At 45.0% G+C, this 9,592-nt stretch overlaps 1 protein-coding gene across 3 annotated transcripts in view; it reads left to right on the top strand.

Annotated features, from left to right (window-relative positions):
• The first annotated feature begins 533 nt into the window (after positions 1 to 533).
• TEKT3 (tektin 3) overlaps positions 534 to 9,592 on the top strand; it is a 253,946-nt gene continuing 244,887 nt past the window's right edge. The window contains exons 1-2 of one of the 3 annotated variants that reach the window (XM_059732194.1): positions 534 to 850; positions 2,904 to 3,023. The gene's annotated coding sequence lies outside the window, so the exon portion shown is untranslated. Of the gene's footprint in view, positions 851 to 1,057; positions 1,267 to 2,903; positions 3,024 to 9,592 lie in introns of those variants that run through there. The other 2 variants (XM_014595763.3, XM_059732195.1) reach the window with 2 other exon arrangements.

The following is a 9,592-nucleotide window of genomic DNA, read 5'->3' as shown; positions in this document are numbered from 1 at the left end:
TCAGGGAGCTGAAACCCAGCTGCTGGTAGGCAATAGTTTATAGTCTGCCTAGTCTGAAGGCTGGGAGCAAGCTGCAAATGATGATTAGTAAATGAGGGTAGAGCCACAGGGAGGGCCAAGAGCTCAGGAGCAGAGTGGAAGGGGAGAGAAGATAGGAGGCTGTGATGCTGAGGGAGAAGCACAGAGCCTGGGTTGTTTCTCAAGGTCCGAAGGAAGGCTGCAAGTTTGTTTTGTTTGCTGTGGGACAAGGTTGCTCCATGTAAAACAACATGTTTATAAATGCCGGTCCGTTCTGGGTTGAGGGTTTCCAAAGAAGCTGGATGAGTAACCTGCTTACCGGGACTTTCTGGCATTACTAGAGCAAGGGTCAGTTTTGAGAAATATCTGTTTAAAATAACAGGCAGGAAACTGCTCATGAAAGAATATTCAGTGCAAATGAAATAGCCCATTGGTACCCAGAGCCCTTACAAAGAGATGCTGCTTGTGACTGTGGTACAGCAACTGGCTGGTCTAACCCAGGCTCTTCCAGCAAATCCCAGAAGAAGTAGTGGCTCCCCACCCCTTCTCCACTGTTTATTCACAGAAGAATTTGTGAAGCTTCAGCCAGGAGACAAGAAGCCACAGCCATCTGAAGAATGAGCTTTACACCACAGGCAGGAGGGGTAGTGCTGTGTCAAATGCAGTTGCTGCTATTTTGTTGATGGGCAGGACTAGACCATGTTTCTGCTCTTTGATTTGCGGCAAAGTTGTTTGTGTTCACATGTGAAATGGGATCCCACAACCCATCAAAATGAAGAACAAAATGCAAGCGTGGAGTTGGTGGACATGAGCCAAAGGACAAGACTATAAGGTAAAGTTGCAGTCTTGCTGTGCATAGCAGACTGCTGGCTTGTAGGGGCTGGGAGCAGGCTGCAGCAGACTGCAGGCTTGCAGGGTGTACAGCCCAGCTGCAGGCAGTAGGTACTGATTGCAGGCTGCCTAGGAGGTCTGGGCCAGCTGAGAGAGATAATTAGCAAGCCACAGGAAGCTAAGAGACCCCCCAGGAAGGGGAGCTAGGAGAGAGATTTCCTCGTAGAGGAGCTAGAGAACAGAGTTAAATTCCTGGGGAAAAGAGATCCAGAGTGAGTGCCACTGAACCAGAGGTGTGGGGTCTGGGAGAAGACTCAGGGCTCCAAGATGGGAAGCAGCAGAACTATATCAGGGACCTGGGTCAAAGACATCCTGAGAAGGAAGACTAGTTTCTCAGGCCTGGGAGGACTCAAAACTGTGAGTGCACCCTGTATGGACTATGTTCAGGTTGTGTTATGGTTTTGATGTACACTTGTGATGTTTCCTGAAAGGCAAGTGTGCCTAGGAAATAAAGAACTGGGTGAAGTTTAAAGACTGTTTGATCTAAGGCTAGCAATAACACTAAACCTGCTACGCTGTGGTTCTACAAGCGCCACAACTATCTAGTGTGCGCTCTAGTGTAATGCAGGCCGGGGAACTTCACCAGTGATTCTTTCTGTGCAGTGACCCCAATTTGAACGCGATTATTTAGAGGAAAGGCTGTCAACTGAAAAAAACTTGGGAAAATGTGCTGGGATGTGTGGCTACTTTTAATGGCTCGGCTGCAGATTTGATGGATGTTAGTGATTATTCAACTGATTCAGTTTACCATCTCTGGAAAAGGGTTAGTGGTGCTTATTTGCTCTGTTGGAACCACACTATTTTGAGATCCTTGAATAGAAGGAATTCTAGACAAACATGTTATGAAGCATTAATATATTAAAGTAGGAAGAAGAATCCTAGAAGACCAGTGTGAAATACTAGCAGGAGGAAGTGGATCAGTGGCTGGGAATCCTGCAACTTGTTTAAATGTCTGTATTGGGTTTGGTGTTCCTGATCCAAGGAGATGAGAGGAAAAGGGGTAGCAAAAGGTTATTCCTTGGTAGCCACAAGCCAGAACATTTAGTAGGATCACAAGTGTGTGTTTGTGTCCTTTGGGGAAGGAGTGAAACCAAATTATGCGGCATGAAGCTCCCTGGACTGCTAAGGAAAGGGCATACCAAAGTGGGGGACTGGAGCAAATTCCATTGTCTAGTTCTGGAAATTTTGAGAACAGCAGCTAGGATGTTATGTAGGAGTAGGCTGGACTGGAGTCCTGAAGGCAGCAAACTGCTACACTGGGATGTTACATGAGACTGTGCAAATGCACTGTTACCTCTACTTGGTCCTGGCTTCTAACTGCTGAAGTACTGTAATAACTGCTTACTGTATGTCTCAAAATAGCTGCATGTTTCCTCATTCTGGATCTCAGGGTGATTTGTATCTGTGTACAAAACTGTTGTAAAAGTGTCCAGACCCCAATATAAGAGGCAAGATGGAACTAGCTGCACTGGAACAGAAGCCGAGTTGCCCAAGTGGCTGCTTTTGGGGGATGTCTAGGCCAGGGCGTACAGCCCACAAGCCAGATCTGACCCATGGCTCTCCCCGCATACAGTATGCAGAGCTGGTCTGGCACTCAGGGGCCCACACTGGACTGCTCCTGAACGCTGGCTCCATGCCCTCCCACCTGAAACCATGGGGATTACAGGCACACACATTACAAACTCACTGTGATCTTGTTCTGAGTTTGTACAGGCCCTGTCACAATAGGGCCCTGGTCTGTGACATGTTATAGGCATTACTGCAATACAAATGATTAAAAAAAAAAAGTGGACAGCCAGGGTGATTCCATTAACCGAATGGAGCTGACAGAGGGAACAGGCAGGTCTTTAAGTTGTTAGGAATCATAATGCATCTTACCAAGCCCCTTCCCAGCCCCAGTGTATTGGCAGGGGTCTCTTGCCACAATACATCCCTATGATTCCTGAACTGGCCAGTAGGCAGGCTAAAGCTTAAGGCTTGTCTTGGTTTCACAGCCCTGGATGAGGAAGAATTGCATCATCTGGCAAGTGTTACGAACACCATCCCATGGAAATGCTTCCTGTGGTTGGAAATGCCGTCGGTGTTAGAGAAAGCAGGATTCCAGGAAGTGCATGGTAAGTGAACACTTCTGAAACATTATATTAGAGTGATGTTGTAGCTGTGATGGTCTAGGAATTTTAAGAGAGGCAAGGATTCCTTTGATGAATCTCTTATTGGACTAGTTGCATGATTGGGACAAGCTTTCGAATGCCTGTCTTTAAGTGGCCTGAGGTAGAATGTCTTGCATTCTTAAACTGGCCAGCTCCATCCTAAGTATGCGGTTTGTCCAATAAAAGATCTCGCCCAAAGAAATCCTTGCCTCCGAAAAATTACTCACTTTAATTCTTTGAGTGAGAGGAGCTCCTATCGGAACTCACCATTTCTAAAAGGAAGGCTCGGTTTCCAAACACAGCAGCTTATAGTGGCACAGGGCCTGCTTGTTCCTAGTGCTTACAATTCTGGCTCAGACAGCAAGCAGAAAAGAGCTCAGTTTAACCATAGCTGTATGCAAACTCAGTCACAGCACTAAAGCAACTGAGCTACAAAGGTCTTCAGGGTAACAGTATGCAAATGAGTAACACCAAGCATATAATTTGGTTTTAACAGTCCTGTTTTAGTTATAGTTTTTGTGAGGCCCTGTGTCTTCAGTATGGTTTAATCAACGGGATGGAAGAGGGGTCTCTGCTGGGATGTGTTAATGCTATGTGCAGGTAGTACTTGCCACCATCAGCCTGGGAAACTCTAGGCATGTAATGAGGGGTAGCATAGCATAGTTTGCCAAATGTACTGTATGAGTTGGAAAGAGAAATTGTGGAATTGTGACCCCCTTGGCTGCCTGGAAGGCCATGGTGGCATGGGCAGGGGGAGGGCAGCAGGGTGGGGAAACCAGATTCCTTACTCGCAGCTCACATCCACCCAGTCCCCCTATGGCCTCTACTCAGCTCTGCTCTGGCTGTGCTGCTGGGGGGTGGGTGAGGATGGGGGCATGGGGGGAGGAGAGCATCATTTTGGGTCCCCCTCCCCTCACCAGCAAAAATAAAAGTTGGCGCTATGCAGTCAACCCTGACACAACCCAATATGTAACATCTTAACCTGTCATAGGCAAAGCAGCAGGACCATGGTGGTCAATATCCTGTTGCTGAAAGGTTGTTAATATGAGCTTGAGAGATCCCAGGAAGAGCGCCATGCCCCCTGCTCCAGAGGAAGGCAAAACCCCCCATAGGCCATACCAATCTGAGCACAGGGGCAAGACCAGGAACCTCAGTCATACCCCTGTCAGAGTTCCTAGCCTGGGCTGCAGCCAGCATCCAATGCCTCTGAGGAAGGTTTTAAAACTGATGCATGTAGTAGTAGAGCCCAGGGTAAAGAATTCCCTTCCGGCCCCATGCAACAGGCAGCAAAAGTCACAAATGGCCTGTTCTGTAAAAGAAGTCAGATAACGTACATCCATCTCTCTCTAAAGCACTTGAGATCAATGGATGGAGAGCTGTTGCATTATTGCAAATTGGTAGTTTTTCTTTTATTTAAAAATATGATGGGCTGGCAGAAAATTATTTAGTTCTGTTTCTGTTGTCTTGGGCAGACTATGAAAGTTGGCTGCTTCTCAGATGTAGAAGGAGATGTGATGCAGGTTGCCTAATCCAGCAATCACTTGTGATAAGAGACTGTAAACAATTTTGTGGGATAATGGAAAGGCATCAGGTTAGAGTGTTAGGCTGCTGCTCTAGGAAACACGGTGGCCTGAAACCTTTCATTGGATTAAGACTGAAACTCAAGGGCAAACAAACACCTGACTAGTTTCTATGTGGTTCAGTGTGGACAGAACACGAATATGGAAAGCACAGGTTCATAATTATCGAACATGATTCTGCAGCTGAATGGGCCCTCCATATGCCTGGTGTAACACCAGTGACCTCAAAAGTTACTTCTGTACCCTGGACCAAATTAGAGTGATGTGTAGAAAAAGAATGTACTTAGATGTGCAATGCAGCATGAGGACTCACCCAAGTCTTGGGACTATCTTCAGGACTCTATTTATTTTAATTAATTGATTTAAATTCACCAGACAATACAGGATGCCTGTTCCTGCATAGGTTTGTGAAGTTGATAGGATTCTTACTCTGGGTGTTTTGGTGCTTCAGTCTTACTTCAAAGTTAAAAGCTTTTAAAGATAATAGTTAGAACTAATAACCCTACAATACCAACCACTAGGCATAGCTTAGTTTTCACGTGACTAAAAAAACTATGATTATTTGTGACCTCACAGAAACTCTGTGCTTGCTTTCATGTTATGGCAATAATTTCAAGTCTGTATCCCATGCGCACATCATTCTTTATCATTCATTCTTGTTTCTGTAAAGTTGCAATACTTTTGTTTAATAAGCAAGCAATTTCAAGCTTCTGCAAGATATGGGAACAACAGTGTAGAGACTGGTTAGAAAAGGTTTAGGAATTACTAGTACCCTGAAAATGTCTTTACGTGTAAATATGATTCTGAAATGGACACTCGGTATGAACTGAGCCAGGAAAGTTTGAGTCTCATGGCTGGAGTTGCACAGCATGTCTTCATGCCATTCCTGCTTGCCTCTGAGACTTACTTGCCTATTTCCAGTAGCTGGAGATTTGACATCTTCTGTCAGTGGGGCAAATGGATGTACTTTCTCCTCTGCTTTCTGCTGTACAAGGCAGGCATGGGACAGTGTATAACTGGAGCCACGGTTACATACAAATTGGCTTGCTTAATGGCATTTTTGAAAGGTCGTGATCCCTGCCTGCAGTTCTTCACATCTGGACTCCTATTAGGTACCTGTGCTATCCTTCCTTGGTCAGAACTATTCTTTTGTTCATATTCTAGCATTTGCTTTCTGCAGTCAGATTCACAACCTTTGTGGCTGGACATGCATAGCTTTATCTCAAAGGGGCTGGGAGGGAAGGGATAGGGTGGGGAGAAAAAATAGTGACTATGATTTTAGAGATACAGAAGATACTTGTCACCCCCCAGTATTATGAGAACACTAAAGCATTAGGGTGCAGGTACTGGATGCATTACAGCCATACTCAGAATTTTAGTTTAAAGTGGGTCTGAGATGTAGGCATAAAGGTGAAGGAACCTAAATTTTTGCTTTGGGCCCGTTCCTGGGCCCCAGTTGTAGAAGTCTATCTGTACAAACAATTCCATATATCTGTGGGGTTGCACAGTCTGTCTGGAGGGTCAAAGCTCTACTTCATATTCTGCTTGGGATGATGTACAAATGGCTCTCAGCTCTGACAGCTGGCACCCTATGTTGGGAATACCCATGTAGTTCTCCCACAACAGGCCTTTAAGGAACAGGAGCAAAACTGACAGGAGAACAAAAACAAAATGATGAATCAGTAACTTTTTTTCCTGCCTTCCCTGACTTCTATTTTGCCTTTGGGAAAGCAGATGGTATCCCCTGCTGCTCAGACAAACTTGGGGCAGATTGAGGACAGCAGGTGAGGAAACATGAGGGGACTAAATCCACTCTTTAGGAGTGTTTTGGTGGTAAGAGTTTTTGCACACATTTTGGCTGCCATGCAAGACTTGTCATCTTGCAGCCTGAAAAGATTTCATCAGCAGAGGGAGCTGCTACACTTCTTTTACCTGCCCTACCAGCAGAAGGTTGAAAAAAGGCAACTTTTGGAACAAAGAAAGTGTTCTTGAAAGACTTTTTGAAATGACTTTAAGAATCAGTTATGAAATGTGGAAAGAATTTAAAGCAACCTGCCAGTTGGAGCCTCTTTGAGAGAGACTATAACTAGACCTAGAAGCAAAGAAGAATGTGGTAGTGGTAGGGAAGGGCGTACCCTTGCTGTGTGTCATGCTTGGCTGTGTCATCTCCTCCTTTTTCTTCTCTGCTGAACAGTAGAGATGACAGACAAAAAAACAATAACTAGCCACTTCTTCCTCCCTGTGCTTTCAGCAATCAAAAGGAGGCTGTAACAGGAGCATGATCTCACCGCACTGATGTTACTGACTGGTATTGGAAAAAGCAAATGAGGCGGATGCCAGATTTGCTCCCATGTAGGTATGGGGGGAGGAAGGGGGAGAGATGAACTTGCTGCGTTGGCCTGTGGAAAAGGCTTTCTGAGCTTCCTTGTTGCTGGAGCGTTCAGATTTCAAGAAGCAGCCTTGATTTGTATAAATGTTTCTTATTCAGTGATTTCATTCCAAGTGCTGCATTGCTGCTGCGTAGCACAGTCTTAAAGGACTTCGCTGCCCCTGTTTGTCATGGATCAAGTTGCAAGTCCAGAGGCCCCATCCACCCAAATTCCTCTGTAATCTTTCACTTCAGAGGATTGGCTGGTTGTTTTCCAGGAGCAACACCATGAAAAGAGCCTGTGTCAGCAGGAGCGGATGGAAACCTGCTGTTGTATGAAATAAAAATCTAGGATTCTTCCATATTGCCACGGTGGGCTAAGACCATACCTCATTCCCTTGCCCTTTTTTCCAGCCTAGCATCCCCAAATAACATGCTCTTGTAGTTTCTGTGGGCTATATTTCATTTCCTATTTGTTTAACCCACTGATTACAGTGTATTACAGGGAACTCATCTGTGTACCAAAGAGGAGACTTAGTCTGTTTAGCTGGAGCTAATGAGCATTGTTCTTATTTTTGTTGGTTTGTTTTAAGCTCATGCTGGAGCAGCTGTTGCTTTCAACTTTGGAGGTCCCTCATGCAGTCCCCGCTGTGCTGGCTAGGGTAGCAGCCATCACCTTTGCAAACACTGGCCCTGCACATAAGCATATGCACGAACCTTCACAGGATCAAGCTCCTTGGCCTCTATCAAAGAACGAACCTAGTACCTCCCAATGCAGCCTTCTGCTGCTGTACAAATAGGTAGCTGGGTAGCTTACATTTGTAGACCTACAAATCCTATCTTGGCTCAGATTTGAATCTGGGCTCTACCAGGCTGAATGTAGGTGCTCTATCATGTGAAGTAAATCATAGTCTTTAGCTACTCTTAGTACTAGTGTTATTGGCATTATTTATATAGATTTCCACTGATTGCAGGAAAAGCTGTTATGTAGCCAACCCTTCCATCCTGATTTTGATCCTGCAAACTGAACACTGCTCTAGTGCAGTGTGCTGTTGTCATGTGTCTCTCTGGTGGCCATGGAATAAAGCCATATTCCACTGCTGCAAAGTTCTGCTTGCTCTCTGGCCTTCAGTAAGTAGCATTTGGGACAGGAAGTAGAATTTGCCATTTGTTCTGCTCTGCCTTAGTAGTTCTCTGCTCATAGTTGGTAGCTCCAGTATGAATGAGGCTTTGCCAGGTGGAACAATCATGAGTGAGATCTTCCCAAGACTTTGGGTAAATGTTAAATTGTTTTAAGGATGACTTGAAGGAGTCCTCAAAGCATTTCTTCTGGCCTCCCTGAGAGTGCTTTCCCTCCTTCAGCTCACATAAAAGATCTTCTTTGGCAGCCTAGCCCTTGGAGTAAAAAGGGTGAGGTTTGCTGGTTCTCTAATTACTGGGTAGTCCTGAGTGTTCTGCACTCTTGTCCCCAGCCATATCCCTATACAAGCTCTGTTTCCTGCATTGATGAGCAGGAGAAAGTCATAGTGTCTGTGGAACTTCTGTGAACCACAGTCTTTATCTGGGAGCCTTAGACTCTTATAGGGGTTTTGAGCTGAGGACATAGAGCATCTTGCCAGCAGAGAAACATGGTGATCAGGGCGGGGGTGGGCATAAGAATTGAGTCCATGTGGGAAATATAAGCAGGGTACATGAAGTGGGTGCTGTGTGAGAGAGTGCAACTGCTGATTTTGGAAGATGTATGTTATGGTTTTGAATGATAGAGCTGAGTGTGGGTCACTTATGGAGTCCAAAGATCTTAATACCGGGAGAAAGAATCAATATCCAGAGAACTGAGCTGCTGTAGATTCAGTCTCCTTTGTGTGGGGTCAGTCTCCTACATATGTCTGAAAGAATCCTGAAGAGATGGGGCTAACGTGTGCAATTAGGATTTAAGTGAGTTGAAGCTTTCCTAAAGTGTAAATACATATTTGGGCTCTAGTTTGGACAATCCATTATATAGAGGAATTTGGATCCAGATCAGAATGGGCACGTTTTAGAGACATTCTGATCCAGGGTTCCACTTTAGATCCAACCCTAATTTTAGTCTGTTGAAGTGTCTTTAGCACAACATCCAAGTAAGTTAAAATTTTTCTATATGGTGTCTACCTCCATGGTTCCTGCAAAGGAGATGGAGTTAGCTGAGACTGCCAGGGTCTTGCTGTAAATGGGTTTTGTGTCTGTCATCACTTTTGCAGGAGACAAGAGCAAGAAGCTGGCAAAAGAGGATTAAGACCTGGTAAGAAAGCGACCTAAAAAAGAAAGAAGAAAATATTGGGATTGTGCCTACATCTATTGCTGTTTTATTTGTGTTGTGTGGTAGCTAGGAGTCCCAGCCAGGGACCAGGACAACATCTTGTCCTTGCCACAGAGTGCCAAACACTCTTTTGCTTTCTTTGTTTATAAAGAGCTGACAATCTTTGTTTCTCTGATGGAAAAGGGAGTCCCTAAAAGGATTTTATTGCTAAATATTCTATTAAAAGCAAGTCGACAAAAAAATTCTGATCTTGTCTCCCTCTGGACCCTCACATGGCTGGTCAATGGAT

This window comes from Alligator mississippiensis, chromosome 8 (genome assembly GCF_030867095.1).
Source record: "Alligator mississippiensis isolate rAllMis1 chromosome 8, rAllMis1, whole genome shotgun sequence".
Classification (NCBI taxonomy): domain Eukaryota; kingdom Metazoa; phylum Chordata; order Crocodylia; family Alligatoridae; genus Alligator; species Alligator mississippiensis.
This window is presented reverse-complemented; position numbering and strand designations above follow the sequence as displayed.